At 41.3% G+C, this 17,887-nt stretch overlaps 1 protein-coding gene across 4 annotated transcripts in view; it reads left to right on the forward strand.

The window, feature by feature from the left end:
• Positions 1 to 14,771: 14,771 nt before the first annotated feature.
• Positions 14,772 to 17,887, forward strand: part of DYNC1I1 (dynein cytoplasmic 1 intermediate chain 1) — a 303,858-nt gene continuing 300,742 nt past the window's right edge. For all 4 annotated transcript variants that reach the window (XM_059171178.1, XM_059171180.1, XM_059171179.1 and 1 more), the window contains exon 1: positions 14,772 to 14,854. The gene's annotated coding sequence lies outside the window, so the exon portion shown is untranslated. The remainder of the gene's footprint in view (positions 14,855 to 17,887) is intronic.

A 17,887-nucleotide genomic window follows, 5' to 3' on the forward strand; every position in this document is an offset into this window, starting at 1 on the left:
CAGGTTTTCATAAATGTTTTTTTCTAGAAACATAATCATATCACCTACATTTTCATATTTATTTGCATAAAATTGCTTATAATGTATTAATATACTGTGATTTAATTTTTTTAAAAAAAGATTTGTTTATTTGACAGACAGAGATCACAAGTAGGCAGAGAGGCAGGCAGAGGGAGAGAGAGGGGGAAGCAGGCTCCCTGCTGAGCAGAGAGCCCGATGCAGGGCTCGATCCCAGGACTCAGAGATCATGACCTGAGCCTAAGGAAGAGGCCTAACCCACTGAGCCACCCAGGCGCCCCTGTGATTTACTTTCAATGCCTGGAAGATCTCTGGTGAGGGCCACCCTTCTCAGCTCTGATATTTTCACATTAATGCACTCTCTCTTTTCTTGATTAGTCTTGCTGGATATTTATCAATTTTCAACAAATCAACTTTTTCTTTTGTTGACTTTTGCTATCAGAGACTTATTTTCTACATCATTGATTTCTGCTTTTAGTTTTATTATTTCTTTCCTTGTGTTTTTTTGGGTTTGCTTTATAGGTTTTTATCTTCTTGAGACTTCTGGTTTCAGCTGTCACAGATAAAAAGCTTGGAAGTTTTCACACATCCTTATAGCAAGGAAGAAGCATATATAAAGCTTGAACAACATGAACAAACAACTTAATCTAACTGATGATTTATACTCCAAACAGCAATAACAAAATATGCATTATTTCAAGTGCAAGTGGAATTTACAGTCAGACCATAAGCTGGGCCATAAAATAAACCACAATACAGTTAAAAGGAATTAAATAATTTAGATATCTTTTAATTTATGGATTACAAAAAACTCTAAGGCCAAACTCCATTATCTAAAAAGAGTCTCAAATCCAGTCTCTCCATCCAGAAGAAGGAAAAACTCATAATATATTTCCTAGTACATGAAAACAATGCCACTAAGAGGCTGTTTATCTTACTTATTACTTATTTGTCATCAGTTCCCTCCAGTTACAGCAGCTTTTCTTCAAACTCTGTTTATGACAAGGGAATAAAATAATAACTTTGCTCCCATATATAACTAAAGTAAAAGAAAATTTTGAGATGCTTAGAAGCTGCCTGCTGTTATCAGACAATGTAACACTGAAAGCAACCTTCTCGCCACCCAGGACACGGTCATGGTCTCAGGTAGGATACTAGATGCCAGAAAAGAGCTCTGGTAGGAAAAATGTTAGAATCCATGTTACCAGATGAAGACTGAAACAAGGTCTGTTAGGCAGAAGCTTCCTACCCTTAAAAAGGCTGATAAGGAGCAGGGGACACCAACGTCCTTTACCAAATTAACATATTCCCAGAGAAGCAGAGGAAGAAATCACTTTCGTGAGAGAAGTTAGAAGACGAATGGCTAAAAGGAGCAAAATGAGAGTGATATGGGGGCCAAGAATCCTCAACCTTAGAGAGGTTATAACCACCCCCACCACCACCACCAAGGAGAGGAGGCCAGGCCTCTTGCGCCGATTTAAATTTTGAGCTGGTAAAATGTAAGCTCCTTGGACCTAATCAGGGTGATGCAAAGAAGCAGCCAGAAAAAGGTGAAGCATTATTGGAAATGAGTGGCTGGTTCAGGTTCTAAGAGAGGACAGGGGTGCCTGGGTGGCTCAGTGGGTTAAAGCCTCTGCTTTTGGCTCTGGTCAGGATCTCAGGGTCCTGGGATCAAGCCCCGCATTGGGCTCTTTGCTCAGCAGGGAGCCTGCTTTCCCCCCTTCTCTGGCTGCCTCTCTGCCTACTTGTGATCTCTTTGTCAAATAAATAAATAAAATCTTTAAAAAAAAAAAAAAAAGAGAGAGAGAGAGGACAAAGGCAGCTCCCTATAGGGGTACAGGGAAATTTAGCTGTGGCCTTATCTAACCTATGAAAACCTGGAGAAGCTTATGGAGGGTCACTCAGCACCTCCTTCCCCCACTATTTCTAAAACTCAAGTAGGACTTAGAGAATGAGACTTTTTTAAAAGGCAAAACCATGAACAAGAGTTACGCTGAGCTCAATATGGCAGTAGGAAGGGGTTGATTTTTCAGATACCCTCCACCAAGGTCTTTCAACAGACTCCCCCCACACACACACCCTCGCCACCCAGACTGGAGCTGGATGAACTCAAATGACTAACATTCTGGTTTGCTGCTGGAACCAGATTCTGGGGAAAGCGGTCCAAAAGGTAAAAATTATAAATTGCCAGTTGGGAGAGGATAAGAGGAGAAAATTTTTCCCTAAGGATTATCAGGATTTGGGCATATGGGATAGCCCTGTCATCCTAGATAAAAGGGCATAAATATACCAAGCAGATGTGAGGAAAAAATTGAAGAGAGTAAACAAGAGACTTTCAAATCCCTAAACTACTCTGGATTCATTCTGTGTTGGAACATATAGCTCTAATCTGAAATACAGAACATTCCTTTACACTCTATGGGACTTTATGGGTATGCTCGAGAACCAAATGGCAAGGATGTTTAATAAGTGACTGTATCAATTACCAAATAACCCCCAGAAAAATGAACATAATTTCTTCGAAAGTATATCAGATTTCCTATTTATCCACTTCCTGCCATCCTACATCCTACACTTGGTATTATTTTTTTTCCAAAACAAGCTATTAATCTTATTTTTAAATATTTAAAAGCATGATCAGTAATATCTAGAACTTTACCAAAATCTAGTTTTAGGAATGAAGGTGATGTGGCAGAGACCACTGGTTATTCACCAAACTCTGGTGTCCTTTTTTTTTTTTTTTTTTAAGATTTTATTTCTTTATTTGAGAGAGAGGGTGTGAGCAAGAGAGAGCACAGCAGTATGAAGGGCAGAGGGAGAAGCAGACTCCCCACTGAGCAGGGAGCCCTATTTGGGGCTTGATCCCAAGACTTCAGGATCATGACGTGAGCCGAAGGCAGAAGTTTAACCAACTGAGCCACCCAGGTTCCCTGATGTCCCTTTTCTTAGTAAAACTTGTGCTTGGGCTCCTGGAAGCTCCAGCAGAACATCTCCTAGACCCTTTAATCTAGATGTGGTCTCATGACTGATTTCTTGCCAGTGAAGTGTATGGAGCAGGACCCATGTTGCTTCAGCATCTGGGCCACAAAATGTGGGCTTGCTTTACATCCCTTCCCACTACCCACAAGCTATATGCCCCTTGCCTGTGACAGGCTTACACCATACAGATGAAGGCCTGGCTCGGACAAAGCAATAGGATGGAGGGACCCTGAGTCTCTGATCGAGTGTGGCTTCCGTTGTCTTTAAACCACTGTAGTTTTGGATCTTTCTAGTTATACTGCCTCAAACTTACATCAAACTTATAAAGCAGAATTTAATAAGAAGTCTAGTGACTTGACAGGTGGGAGTTTTACATTTCTCTGATTTTTCATTTTGTAAAGTAATAACCTAAATGGTTAACTTTACTTTTTTTTCCATTTAACAAAGGCATCATAATTTTTTCATAGTTAGAAACCAAACAGAGGGGCTAAGCACTTCTGTGAACCCTGGGATCAGCTACCAAATTACAGAACCATCTGTAATTATATAACCTTGCTATAGAAAGTGATAAAAGAAATGTAATTCCTGGGGTGCCTGGGTGTCTCAGTGGGTTAAAGCCTCTGCCTTCAGCTCAAGTCATGATCTCAGAATCCTGGGATCAAGTCCCTCATCAAGGTCTCTGCTCAGTGGGGAGCCTCCTTCCTCCTCTCTCTCTCTCTCTGCCTGCCTCTCTGCCTACTTGTGATCTCTGTCAAATAAATAAATAAAATCTTAAAAAAAAAAAAAAAGAAATGTAATTCCTTCAGTGAGGAAGTGACCCAGTTAAGGTCTCAAACATTTGCTCAGAATATGTATTGGAGTGTTATCACCTTCCTACCTGCCCTGTACATACAGGTACATGCACACTAGGGAAATCCCTCTATTTAGGAATCCTAGAAAGAGAGAGCACAAAATTTTCCATAAAAAGAAGGTCAGAGCTTATCATACAAATGATAAGAATAAAAACAGAAAAAGAAGTGTGGACTTGAAGTTAAAAAGAACCATATTGTAAGAGGTCATTTTTAAGGGGCTTCATTTGGCACTGACTCTAGAGACCCCAAACACGTTCTCCATTGGCTTTGTAAGGCTTAATCACTCATAACTAGTCTCATGCAATTTGCTGCTAGAATTGATATCTTTTTCTTCCTTACCACTCATTACTACAAAAGTGTCCACAGAATTATTTGTAGGGCTGACGGAGTTTACGATTCAGAGAACTTCCCATGATTTGGAACCTCATCATTGGTTAAAATCTTTAAAAAGTTCAGAGTGTTGCACTCTGGGGAGGGCTCAGGGGAGGAAGGAGGGCTGCATAAGACACACAGACACGGTGGACAGAGGCCTGAGAGCCAGGTAACTGCAGCCCTGACCACGGGCGCCTCAGGAGCAGGTGTAAAAGGCAGGGAGAAAATGCCTGGGAATGAGTATGGGAGGCTTCTGAAGATCTGATGGTATTTGTACATCCTGCTCAATTTGCCCTATTATCATATTTATTATCTTTAGTATAATGAGCTGGTTTGCACAGGTTCTGATTTCTATAGAGATGATTTATCAGGATCTGCCTGCATACGTGTGTGTTAACTCTAGAGTAACTTTTAGAAACCCTTCTCCTGACATGGGATGTTATTATTTTTCTACCTTTCAGTATCTTCTGAAGTAATTGTGTTTTTCCATTGCCTTTTTTGTGCAGCTTTCTTCCTTTAACCATAAGAGCTGAACAGCTGCTACCATTTTTGTCTTACCATACTCTAACTTCAAAAGCAGAAAATTAAAAACAAAACAAAGCAGGGGCACCTGGGTGAATCAGTTGGTTGAGCTTCCAACTCTTGATTTTGACTCAGGTCATGATCTCAGGGGTCTGGGATCCAGGCCCACACTGGGCTCCAAATTCAGTGCAGAGTCTGCTTGGGATTCCCTCTCTTCCCCTCTCTCTGCCCTGTCCCCCACTCGTTCTCTCTCTCTCTGTCTAAAAAAATTAATAAATAAAATCTTCAAAAACAGCAAAACAAAACTGCAGCACCTGGGTGGCTCAGCCAGTTAAGCGCCCAACTCTTGATTTCAGCTCAGGTCATGATCTCAGGGTTGTGAGATCGAACTGAGCATCCAGCGAGGAGGCTGCTCAATTCTTTCTCTCCCTCTCACTTTGTCTCTCCCCTGTGTTAAACAAAAACAAAAACAAAATACCCTGGGAAAACTAAAAATCTGTAAGAACACAATGCTAAATAACAAATACTTCACAAGATTTAGTAATAGTCCTCTCTAGGTATGTGACATTTTTTCTAATGCTTCATCCATGCTAACTCATTTAAATCTTAGGGCAATCCAGTGAAGTAGTATTGGTTTCCAAACTAGGAAACTTCCTGGATGACATTTGAAACTCATAGCCAGAGGGCAGAGAAAGACTGAAAAAGAGGCAGGACATTCCAGATTGGTAGATGACAAGTATAAAAACGAAGGGAACTTAGACACAAAGCCCATCTCAAGCAGCCACAAAAGTAGATCCATATCCACCTGCCAGAATCTTTAGAGTGTATCTATAGGTCTTAGTGGGGTCTGGTCATGTATACCATTCAGATGGGCTAAACGACACATTGCTTTCTTAAGGCTCTGTCCCTGAAACAGCTCTGGTTCTGAGAACAGAGGACAGAACATACATTCCAAGGACAGGGGACAGGGTGAGGGACCTCTTATTGCCTGGGACCAGCTTGAGTCAACCAGCAGTCATGTCCTTTCAATGACCCCCCTCCAACAGATAGGTATTATTAATATCCTCATTTTACAAATGAAGAATCCAAGGCAGAGAAGTTAAGTAACTTGCCCAAGATCAAGCAGATGTTACTCGATCTAGATACCCTGGCCCAAATTCTAATTCTGAGAAGTCTGTGCAAAGTCAGTTATAGCAGACTAAATGAAACCCCAAAGGAAGATATAAGTGCTTATACAGCGGGTGAAGCTCTTGGGTCCTGGCATCAAACATCCTGATTTAGGGGCCTGGCCTTACTCTTTATAAACTGTAAGAGCTTCAGCAAGTTAATCTCCCGAGTCTGTGCTTGGCCATGCAACAGCCGTCGGGATGATCATCATGATATCCGATGGGGAAGAGCCTTGCAAAGTAAAAAGCTACATCCCTGGTACTCAGCACGTAACAAGTGCTTGAAAATTATTTGCTGGATATCAGTTATTATAATAGAAGATCATGCATTGATAAGAGTGGCAAGATTTTCATTCATGAAAGCCAGACCTTATGCTTTTCTACTCTTTCAAATCCCTCTCTCTTTCTCCAGCCCTTGAGGTCCATTCTATGGATGGATCATATCCATGAAGCATAAAGTACACTGATATTGCTTTGATGATGATGTTAGAACCAAAAAGAAAAAAAAGAAAAGATCTCCCTTGCTCTCTTCTCCTGCCACCCAGTCATGGTCATTTATAGATATCCTAAGGTTGAAAGAATAGTTGGCAATCTGTGAATGGTCATTAAAATTATACCTGAAAGATATCTGTATCACAAAAATTTATATCTGGAGAAAATGGCTTGAAATATAGATTCTAATTCTGACTTGAGGCACTGTGGAATGAGGTGGCCATTTCACTCACACGCAAAAGGTAATCTAAAGAAGCGTGAAATGTAGAGTGTCACTGAGGCCACATATCTAGTAAATTCATGGATCAGACATGTTTTAGGAGTTGAGTGGATCAGACATGTTTTAGGAGTTGAGTGAATGTGTCAACCCCTAGGTTAGCCCTCACGCATGCATAAAAACCTCAAAATTCCATTGGAAAATAAATCCTTATCAATAAACCTTAGTGGTTGGAAACAAAAGTAAACCATGTGCTTCCAAGAAGAGAGGGAAACACTCTCAAACTGTTACTAAGCCAATTACAATTGATTCAGGGAAGAAATTGTTTGAAATAATGACAGGAGTACTTTACCTTAAATTAGGGCTGGTTTCAAAGTTTCTCGATTCCCTGTATCTGATTTTTTTTTCTTTTGTTTTCTTTATTTCTGCTTCTCTGGAACTTTATGCCTCTCTTTCTTTTCCTCTACCATAGAAATGAAACAGGAAATATATTCTTATCTGTTGACTCTTTCGAACGAAACATAGATTTTTATTAATCTGTTGCCCTGAAATGTTTCAAAAGGATTTCCCTCAAATACACATTTGTATTTGTAACTCTTTCATTGTAAAAAAAAGGTTTTCAGCCTCTTAATGGTGGTTAATGATCCCATTCAAGGTGATCTTGTATGACCTTATTTACACTTGACAAGTTTTAACATTAAGAAACTACTTGAACAGTTCAGCAATTTGGCAATCTATTTCCATCAATATGAGTGTTCAGTAAGGGAAAAAGCTTGACTTAAGAATGATGATGTAATATGAAGAATGTCAAAGTAATGAAAGATATACAGTAGCTTTAGGCAGTTCATGATGTTTTCTTTTATTACTTTTAGCCCATATGGTAAGAAAACCTAAATAAGGAAAGATATGTGAGAAAGAGAAATTTAATGTATTCTAACAAAAGATGAAAAACTAAATTGAACTTTAAAAAGTCTGGAAAAGTTTATTCACTGTTATTTTTTTTTTTAAGATTTTATTTATTTAGTGTACGCAACAGGAACAAAAGGCAAAGGGAGTGGGAGAGAGAGAATTTTTTTTAAGAATTTTTTTTAAAGATTTATTTATTTATTTATTTGACAGAGAGAGAGAGAGATCACAAGTAGGCAGAGCAGCAGGCAGAGAGAGGGGGGTAAGTAGGCTCCCTGTTGAGCAGAAAGCCTGACACCAAGCTTGATCCCAGGACTCTGAGATCATGACCTGAGCCAAAGGCAGAGGCTTTAACCCACTGACCCACCCAGGCGCCCTGAGAGAGAATCTTAAACAGACTCTGCATGGAGCTTGGAGCCTAGATCCCAGCCCGAGAGCCTGAGATCATGACATGAGCAGAAACCAAGAGTGGGGTGTTCAAATGACTGAGCCACCCAGGCACCCTCTGTTCACTGTTGTTATTAAATCGTTTTATGCAAAAGGAGAGAAGCAAAGCAAGAAATTATCCTGATGCTCAATGACAAATGGCCATATAGCTAGCTTTTAAAGATATTCATGAATCATCCTTTATCCACTTCAGATCAGTATTTGAAATTTGAATACACATGCATATTTTTGCAATGATAAAAAGTTCAATCTAAAACATTGATTTGGAAGTCTTTCAAAATATGGTAGACAAATGCAAGAGGCAAAAAATGTGGTCCATGTAAATCTTAAGATCTTGTTCTTAGAGGAGAGCATTAAAACACTGAAGGCTTTCTCATGTGCTAATCGGTTTTCCAATTTCCAACTAATGGTTTTCCAACATAAACGGAACGTTCTCTTTCTTTCACTATCTTCCCATAAATGAATTCAACTTATACTTTATGGCTCAGCCATATTTTTAGAAATCATCTGGTCAATACTGCGAAGTACATTACTATGTTGGTTTGCAAACATGGCCTCTGTATGCATAAGGCAAGAAGAGACCTAAGAAAGAGACCAAAGAAAGACTGAAAGGTGGCAGTTTTTATATCTAAGAGAACTTACATTTGAGGCTTGTCTGGAGCAGACCAAGACAAGTAGATCTCCACACTCACCTTCCAGCATCTTAAAAGTTCGTATAGACGCCTGAGTGGGGCTCGGTCACATATCTAGATAGTCTCAACAATGCATTGCTCAAGGTTGCGTTCTTGAAAACGGCTCTCGCTGTAAGAACAGTGAGCAGGAGAGCACAACAGCATTCCAAGGACAGAGGAGTGGGTGAGGAGCCTCCGATTGCTCAGTCCAGTTTCCCAGTCAATGAGTGGTCAGGTCCTCTCAGTGACCTCGTCCGACATATCATCCACAAAGAATTTCACCTAAATGCTTGGCAATGCAGGAGAGCAAGAACCTGGAGATCACGAGGGCCCTGCTGGCAACACGGCTCTATCCATTCATCACAAGCCTGAAGGACACCTCCCTGGAGAACAGACAGGAGGGTGTATATTTCCAGTTCCAGAGAATACTGTAGCATATCATTAGAAGACCCCTGGGGAGGGATTCCTTCACGGCTCATTGCATCTCAATGGAACCAGAATGGCACTGCAACTACCTAAGTGGTATGTGCTGGAAGCAGTGTGCAGGGAGCAAAGTGCAGGATACTGGGTATTTATCCAAGAAGGGAGAGGGCACAATGACCTTCATTTATTCAAACCCCATCCTTATCCCGACTCCCCTGTTAGCAAGGAGGTGCAGCCTTTCATCCATCTATGGCTTCTTGTTTCTCATGTCTACAATGTAGAGCGTAACCATTGCCGAGTGATAAGATTGAGTGTCTGGTTAGGGAGTTTCAAAAGGAAGAAGCTTATAATATATTGTTTGTTTTTAAGTGGTTTGATCCTGTTACTGAATATCCCTCACATCTAACAGGCTGATTGGGACACATAATGTGAACTCATCACAGAGCAATTAGAAAATAAGTATAGACTAAAAAGAAGAAAAAATCCAGAGTCGAACAACGCAAAACAGCCAGCATCAACATTTTGTGTAACCCTTCAGTCTTTTTGCCATGCCTACCATATCCACATAATAACAATGTTCACTATTCATTTAGTATTTACTTGGTGCCAATCACCATGCTAAGTTCTTTACAGGTACTACATCATTTAGTCCTTATTACAGTCTTAGGAGATGGGCATTATTATACCCATTTTACAGATGAAGAGATATTGAGGCTAGAGTGGTTTAAGCGGTTTGTGCAGAATCACACAGCTAGTGAATCATAGGAACTAGTTAATCTGGATGTGCCTGACTCAGAGCCTGTGTTCTGGACCTGAATGTTATATCTCTGATTTATACATCCCTTCGGTACAAGAAAATTCTGTTATTTTATGCATACTTTTATAATTCTTTTTAAAGTATTACTCTATAATAAAATAAGCATAAGAGGAAAAAGAAGTTAGAAACATGTAATATATAAAATTTGTTTTCTAAAATACACAAATTATTTAGATTTCACTTTTCAAATAGTCAAATAATATTAACAGCACATGAGAAATAACAAATATGAAGCACCATAAAGGAAAATGCTCAGACTTGCTGGTCAAAGACACACAAACAGTACCAATAAATATATATTTACCTACTTATAAATAAATACAGGTAACTTTTTTAAAGTGTTGGGAGAGGGGCGCCTGGGTGGCTCAGTGGGTTAAAGCCTCTGCCTTCGACTCAGGTCATGATCCCAGGTCATGATCCCAGGGTCCTGGGATCAAGCCCCACTTTGGGCTCTCTGCTCAGCAGGGAGCCTGCTTCCTCCTCTCTCTCTGCTTGCCTCTCTGCTGTGATCTCTGTCAAATAAATAAATAAATTCTTAAAAAAAAATAAAGTATTGGGAGAATTATGGCAGACAGAGCTATTAGGATTAGGAACAATCTTTCTGAGGAGTGGTTACAAGAACTATAAAATACTGTTTCTACGAAATAACCTAAAGAAATAATCTACCCAGTGTGTGGTTACTTTCTTTTGACAAGTTAGGTTTATTTGGTTCCTAGAAATATACATTTGAAATAAACAAGTAAGGAGGAAGAATACAAAGAAATATATACTGATTTCACAGCTGATAAAAATAAAGATTTATATTTATAAATATATCTTTATAAAGATTTAGACACTGATGGAAAGTGAATTTAAAGCAACATAAATAAATAATTTATGTTTTATAATCACTGGAGTTGCACCCATAAATTTAAGTGCTTAAAATGATTTTTTAGGATCTAAAGTGTTTTACTTTTGCTGTATAGTTATTTTCATGGTTGCATTTTACTACAGATTGTTAAAACATAGGCATTTTGCCTTAGCATCATCCTTGAATGAAAAGCTGATGGAAGGAAATATAAGAAGGGGGGGGGCAGACACAAAGAGGCAAAAGAGAAGGGTGGAAATATGGTGATTACAGCACAATTACATGACAAATATAGGTAATTACAGTATAAGTGAAGTTGCAGTTGGAAGTTATTCAAAAGGCATTTAGAAAAATCTAAAACTATACAACTGATACCTCTGAATTCATTTTTCCAAAACTGAAAGCAAATTTTATGTGTGTGTATTTATTTATCACAGATTCTTCACACCAACTATATAAAAACATAGGCAACATCCTGGAATGAAGTGTCCAGAAGACCAAAAGCAGGAGGTGCTTTAGACATTGGAATCATTGATTTCCTCATAAGTCACTCTTTGATTTCTAATAAATTTTCAAATATTAATAACGCACCCGTTTCTAGACATCTTTTATTGTTTTTATTTGGCACAAATTGACCAACTTCAGTCAGATAATAGGAAAACACATAAAACATATCTCATCTGATATATATCCCATACAAAACCATATATGACATTTGGCAGTGGTTTTAGATTAGTTTCCTTACAGGTTTTTATTCTGAGCACAATGTAAAGCATATGTTGTCTTAAGTGGAGAATATTCTTAAGCATTTTTTTTTCCTTTTGCTACCTTACAATTTTAAAAGTTGATTCAGATAATTCACATTTCTTTTCTGGGGTTTTAGAGCCCTTGGACCACTGAGGTTAATCTTCAGTTTTATTTCTTTCAACCAAGATATAATAGACTGAAGAATAACTTCTGCAGGAGATTCTCAGGCAGATGAAATCTGCTGTGTAAGAATGTTGTTGGAACCAGGATGAAGTGGGGCTCTAGGAAAGTAAGTTAGCCAAGGGAGCCAGCTGTGCGGCCTCACCTGTATCTAGTACTGATGAATGACAGGTGCATGACGGCAGAAGAATCTGTCTTGAAGGCTGGAAGTGACCCCAAGGTCTGATTGGTCCCTGAAGGCTGATAATATCACAGATTAGACACTTGAATTTAGAGACTACAAAGCTCTAGGACTTTGCATGCAGACTTAATTAATAATAGCAAACTAGAGCTAACATTTATTGAGTGTTTCCAGTGATATGCTAGGGGCTATGCCAAGTGCTTCACATGGATTAACACATCAAAATATCACAGGTGACAAGTGTCATTACCCCCTTTTTGACTTCTAGGAGAGTTGAGTCTCAGAGGAGTCTAGTAATGTGTGCAAATATACAAAACCAGTAAGCAGTAGACTTAAGTTCACACTCAGAGAGTCTGATTCCAGAGTAGGAGAATTGGGCCACACCACTGTCTCTCTGGAGGGCTCTAAAGCAATATCTTAAAGGCTAACAAGTTAGAAATTTGCCCAGCATGTTTTGTAGTAGCCATTTAACTCCTTCTTGAAGCTGTTCTTTTAAATTTTGGAGCATTAAGTAAATTAAGAGGCATGTTTGCAATGAGCAGTTTATAAATTTGTAAGGGGTTTAGGGAAACCCTGTACTTTCTGCACAAGTTTTTTTTTTTTTTTAAATAAACCTAGAATGCCCTAAAAAATAAGATCTATCAATAAAAATAAGGTCTATGCCTGCTACCTCTGTTCTCAAAGGCACATTGTCAAAATTCGTGTCTGATGATACACATCCACCCAGATCTCTTCAACAAACCCTTGCAGGTCCTAAGAATTCCCCAGCTGTAATGTATTTTCTCCTGTTTGATCTCTCATGGCAGATGTCTTCCATTATTCTACTTCTCTGAATCGTATATTAAAACCAATTGTGTCTTTTGAGTTTTTGGAATATAGAGATCATTCATCTCTTATTTATTTACAGTCTTATACCCAGTATCTATACTATACCTGGACACATGATAATGAAAATAATTATAACTACTTATTTGAAATTTGTGCTGGGGTTATATTATAAGCCATTCATAGTGAATACAACTTGACAAATTAGTTCTTAATCCTGGCCTAGACTCTTATAATGAACTTTGAATTACTCTTTGCTCGTTCCAATCCCCTATCCATAGAAGCTCCTAGATGACCTTTCCCAAGTGTTATTTCCTGCTCAAACATTTGTAATGGTGATACTCCACTATCTCCTCTTCAGCCTCCCTCAACTTCCAGCATGCTCCCCCATGAGTCTGCCATATTCCAAAAAATTGGGGCCACTTGACATTTGCTAAGGACATGTTCTTTCTCTTTTCCAGAGCTTTGTTGATGCCCCCAAAACTTTTTTCCTCTTCATTTCTATTATTAAAAGCCCTATCTACCCATTTCAGCTATCATCCATATTCAAAATTTTAATTTTCTCCTACCACCTCCCCCATTCTAACCAGATGAGTTTATCGGAGTTCCCTTAACATATTGTATTGCTTTGGCCATTTTCTTAGTTTGCCTGAAATTATATGTTTGCCCCTCCTTCTACCTTCAACTGGATTTTAACTTGTTGTGAAAAGGCATTATGTTCTCCTCATGTTTGTGCCATCTGAAGCTCTTAGCACAGTGCTTTGGAGGTAGTGGACAACAACTCCCAAACTGGAAAGATATTAATAGCAGTCCGGAACACACAAGCAGGAAGTCAAGCGGACAGGGATTCCAATCTCAGCTGGATCACTCAGTAGCTGGGGAACTTGGGCAAGCTAGTTAAGTTCGAGACCCATTCCTCTAACTGCGGGATGACATTTTATCTACTACACAGTGCTAAAGAAAAAATTAAGAGGAAAGTGTATGCAGAGTTTAACATCTATTGAGTATACGATACATGGCAGTGGCAAGTATTTGTTTCACAATTTTTTTTTTCTCTGAAATATCCTGAATTCCTTCTAATGACATTCCCCTTGTCTCTCTTTTAGCCATATTTATAGTCACAATAATTTGCCAGGCAGGCAAAATTGGAAAGAGGACGGCCATTTTACAGACGTCAGATATGACATAATATTTACAATCACATCTATATTTATTTTGAAATTACTGTAGTAGTTGTCGATTAAATAAATTCATAAATATTTACTGAGCATCTAGTATGCACCAAACATTGTTTATAGGTATTGGGAATACAGCAGTGAATTAGACACAGTACTTGTCCTCCAGTAAATTCCATGTTAATGTGGACAACAAAGATCCCACAGATTTTCGAGAAGCTTCACAATGAAAAACTTACCTACAAAATGGTGCCAAACCGGCACGGATTAGAATCCCAAACTCCACTTCTGGGTCTCAAAACTTAGCTGTTAACAGTAAGGACCGGGGGAGTTCAAGAATGGTTACCCAGATTTTTTAAAAGCTAGGGTTCTAAGAAGCGCTGTTGTGGAGGCAAGCTATATCTGTATCTTTTTCTTCTGTGAAAAAAAATAGGACGAAATCAGCCTATGTCTTTGTAGCAGATGGATCTGAGCTTTCTCTATTTCTACTTCAATGACCTTAAAGTAGTTGTCTGGGAGTGAAAGTTGTTCCATGTCGCTATGTGAGCAGCAGCTCCCCAAATCCTGAAGCTCTTCTGTTTGCAGCAACTTAGGTGAGTCCTGCGGGTGACGCGGAGATAGACGGATTGACCTCTCCAGGTGCTCTGCCTGCCGCGAGCCCTCGGGCCGGCTCCACCCCTTCGTTGCGAGACCCGTGCGAGAGCGCGAGTGGAGGGCCCTCCCGCAGGAGGGGCGCGGGGCGTGGGGCGTGGAGGGCGTGGGCCGGGGGCGGGGCGAGCCCCGCAGCCTGGGTGCTCCGAGGGAGCTGTCAGTGTCAGGCTCGCGGAGAGAGAGGAAGTGCTGGGTCCCCGAGGAGCGCGAGCCAAGCGGCCGGCGCAGCGTGAGACAGCACATCCTGCGCGCGCCGGGCCCGCCGCCCTCGGGAGCCGCTCGAGCCTCGACCCCGCAGCCCCCTCCTCGGGAGCCGCCGCCGAGCTCGCTCCTGGAGTCCAGTTCCGCCTTCGCCGAGCGCGTCCAGGTAAACAAGAGCGGGGGTGTCGGGCTCGCCTGGTTGCCACCTCCGCGCCCCTCCTCGACCCTCCCCGCCCCGGGGTCGTCCGCGCCGGCAGGCGGGCAGTAGTTCGGGCCGCCGCAGCCGCAGCCGGACCCTAGCCTCGGCCCCCTCCCCAGGCTCCTGTGTGCTCCGCGGCGCCCTAAGGCGGCCAGAGCCCCCCAGCGGCAGTCCCCTGCTGCAGCTCCCCGGGAGAGCCCAGAGGCGAGAGCAGAGGAGGAGGGGTCGTGGTGTCATCACCTTGTCGCCCACCTTGCGGGCTGGGAGGGTCATCCCAGGGCGCCCCGCCTCGGTCTTGTCCTGGGCAGCAGAAGGCTAGCGGCGGTGAGATCCGCACCCCTCTGGGCCACCAGCTGACGGCCCCTGGGGGAGGGGGAGCTGCGGAGGGAAAGGAAAGGATGCTGTTTGATTACATTTTCAGCTGTCTGCAAAGCTCTTAGATGCTGTTGCTACCCGCCAAGTCGGAGGGAGCGAATGTACTTCCAGCAGGGCATTAATTAAACACTCACGCAAGAAGATGTCAGTTTCTCTCACTGCTGCAAAAAAGTGTGGTTGGGGGATGTGTTTTCGTCAACACCTTCCCAGGCGCGTGGCCCTCCTTCCCCCACTCCCACTCCGGAATCGCTCTGGCCTCATGAATCTGTGCGTCGTCATCATAAGGGCAGTGATCCTGGCAGCACTGATGGGAACTGAGTGCGGGAGTCTCATGACTTGTACCTCGGTTAATAAGGCTAAACAGAAACCCAGGATCAGGACAGGAAATTACTTAGGAGATCAGAGACTCAACAAAATGCAGAAGATGGAATATATTCTGTATTCTGGCTTCTACCACATCTAGGTAAGGGGCCAAGAACAAGTAGCCAGCCATTTTCTTGCCTGGATTGCCTTTCAAGTGTGCTCTGAAGACTTATTGCTGTTCAGGGTAGTGAAAAATTGCTTCCAAATATTCCAGATAAGGAGAAAGCATAGCTAACAGTAAGACACGGGGAACTGCAGAAGACATCATGTGGCTAATATTAGCACCGATAGGGGTGACGGTCTCCATACATATTTTCACTGTGAAAATTACAGTGAAAGACAACCAGTGTTAGTGCATTTGAAATGGAGAATTCGGTGCAAGTTGCATCCTGAGGGTGCTAGTGGGAATGTGATTAATACTTCCTCCGGTTGTTTAAAATGCCCGGTTTTCTCCCAAAGTTTGGGTGTGAGAGACAAGAACCCAAACTCTGCTCTTTTGACTATATTTCTCAATAAAATGTACTCAGACACTGCTATCACACAGTCATCAAATGCTCTCTTCTTAGGCACCAACTTGCCACTGTTTAAGTTCTGAGGACTCAGTGCTCTAAGAGACTTTTTTTTTGGTGGGGGGGATCTTGTAGGACCATCTTTAGGAAGTTAGGACAATATGTCTGGGTGTCCAGTTCAGGCTCTTTCCAGCCTGTCCAGCTCTGGGCCCAGTTTTAGCCCAGAACATCCCCTATGTCTCTCTTTTTTTCCCTTGTCTTGAGCCTCAGGCACTGATGCACCTGCTTACCTCCCCTTGGCCTCTAGGTCTTTGCACGTCTGCTGCACAGTGTCCCAAAGCAGAGGTGTGGCTCTGCTCCTCCATGCATATTCCAGCCTTTCCTCTTCTATTGAAGCATGTCCTGAAGCTCTTTGGTGTTTGAGGTCTAACATCATTAGGTGTGATCACCGTTACTGATAGGGACAGAGAAAAGAAACTCAACCCATGGGAAAGTGGGGACGTTCTTACAGTGGTGGTCCCTGGTTCCTAGTTTCTGACAAACTTCTGAGATAGTAAGAGGAAATCACACAGCACTTTTGCCATCATGCTTTATGTCTAAAAGGGGGCTCTATTAATTCTCTTCCCAGCCCTTCTTCTCCAAACACTTGTTTCCAAGTCTTTAGTAAATAAGCCTTTCCTTTGACTCCAGCACGGAGTCAAGTAATTCTTAGAGATCCATCTTTGGTGCCACTCTGTCCAGTCTTGTAAGATACATACTAAACCATGATACCATGTCTCTCAACACAGACTGTGCACAGGCTTCATTCAAAGTTAGTTACCTAAACGGACTACTCATTCTTCCCCATCACCCTGTTTCTTTCTGTCACTTAACCTAGCCCCAAATGGCAAGGTCCTTTGCAAACTTCAGTATCTTCCTTCGTCATTTTGTTCTGTCTACACGTTGCTCTACCGCATAAAACAAAGGTTGATAATACATCGAGAGATTTACCAGTGCTCGATACATTTACTGACTTTATTACATCACCAACACACTTACTAAAATGTGTTGAGCACTTGACCAGGCATTGTTATTTAACCATATATTTTTATTTAATCCTCACAAAATCTTCACAAAAATCTTATGAGTTATATATCTTTAATCCTATTTGACAGATGAGAACACTAAGACACAATGATATTAGGTAACTTTTGGAAAATTGCTCAGCTACTAAATTATAGAGCCAGGATTTGAACGCTGGGCAGCCTGAATCTACTCTTCAGTGCTACAGAACAATTACACTGGTTAATTTTTGTGTAGGGATTATTAATCTCTTTTCTCATGTTATCTCATTTAAAGTTTTAATTTTAATTTCTAGGCCTTTGCCCAGATCCATGTAAAAAGCATTCTTGACTAGGAACTTTTCACAGATACCCTAGACTGACTTTCTTTGCTTCCTCTCGATAGGAAGCCTGGGACCAGAATGTGAGAGTGAAGCTGGCATTGTGACCTTGACACCACTGTCCAGGTGCAAACCCTGAGGCGCCCGTGTGTTCACAAAGGCATCTACTGATTCTTTGTTGAGAGGAGGCTGCTTCAATAGGAATCGTAGGCATTGTGGAGGGCAGCCCTGTGATGGTGTTCAGGTGATCATTGAGCCCCATCACCTTGATGTGAAATTTAATGCATATGTACCTAAACACAGCTTTCTTGAGGGAAAGGGGTATTTGTGACTAAAAAGAGATTAAGAACCTCTGGTTCACATACACTGTTT

The sequence above is a fragment of the Mustela lutreola genome, chromosome 4, assembly GCF_030435805.1.
Source record: "Mustela lutreola isolate mMusLut2 chromosome 4, mMusLut2.pri, whole genome shotgun sequence".
NCBI lineage: Eukaryota > Metazoa > Chordata > Mammalia > Carnivora > Mustelidae > Mustela > Mustela lutreola.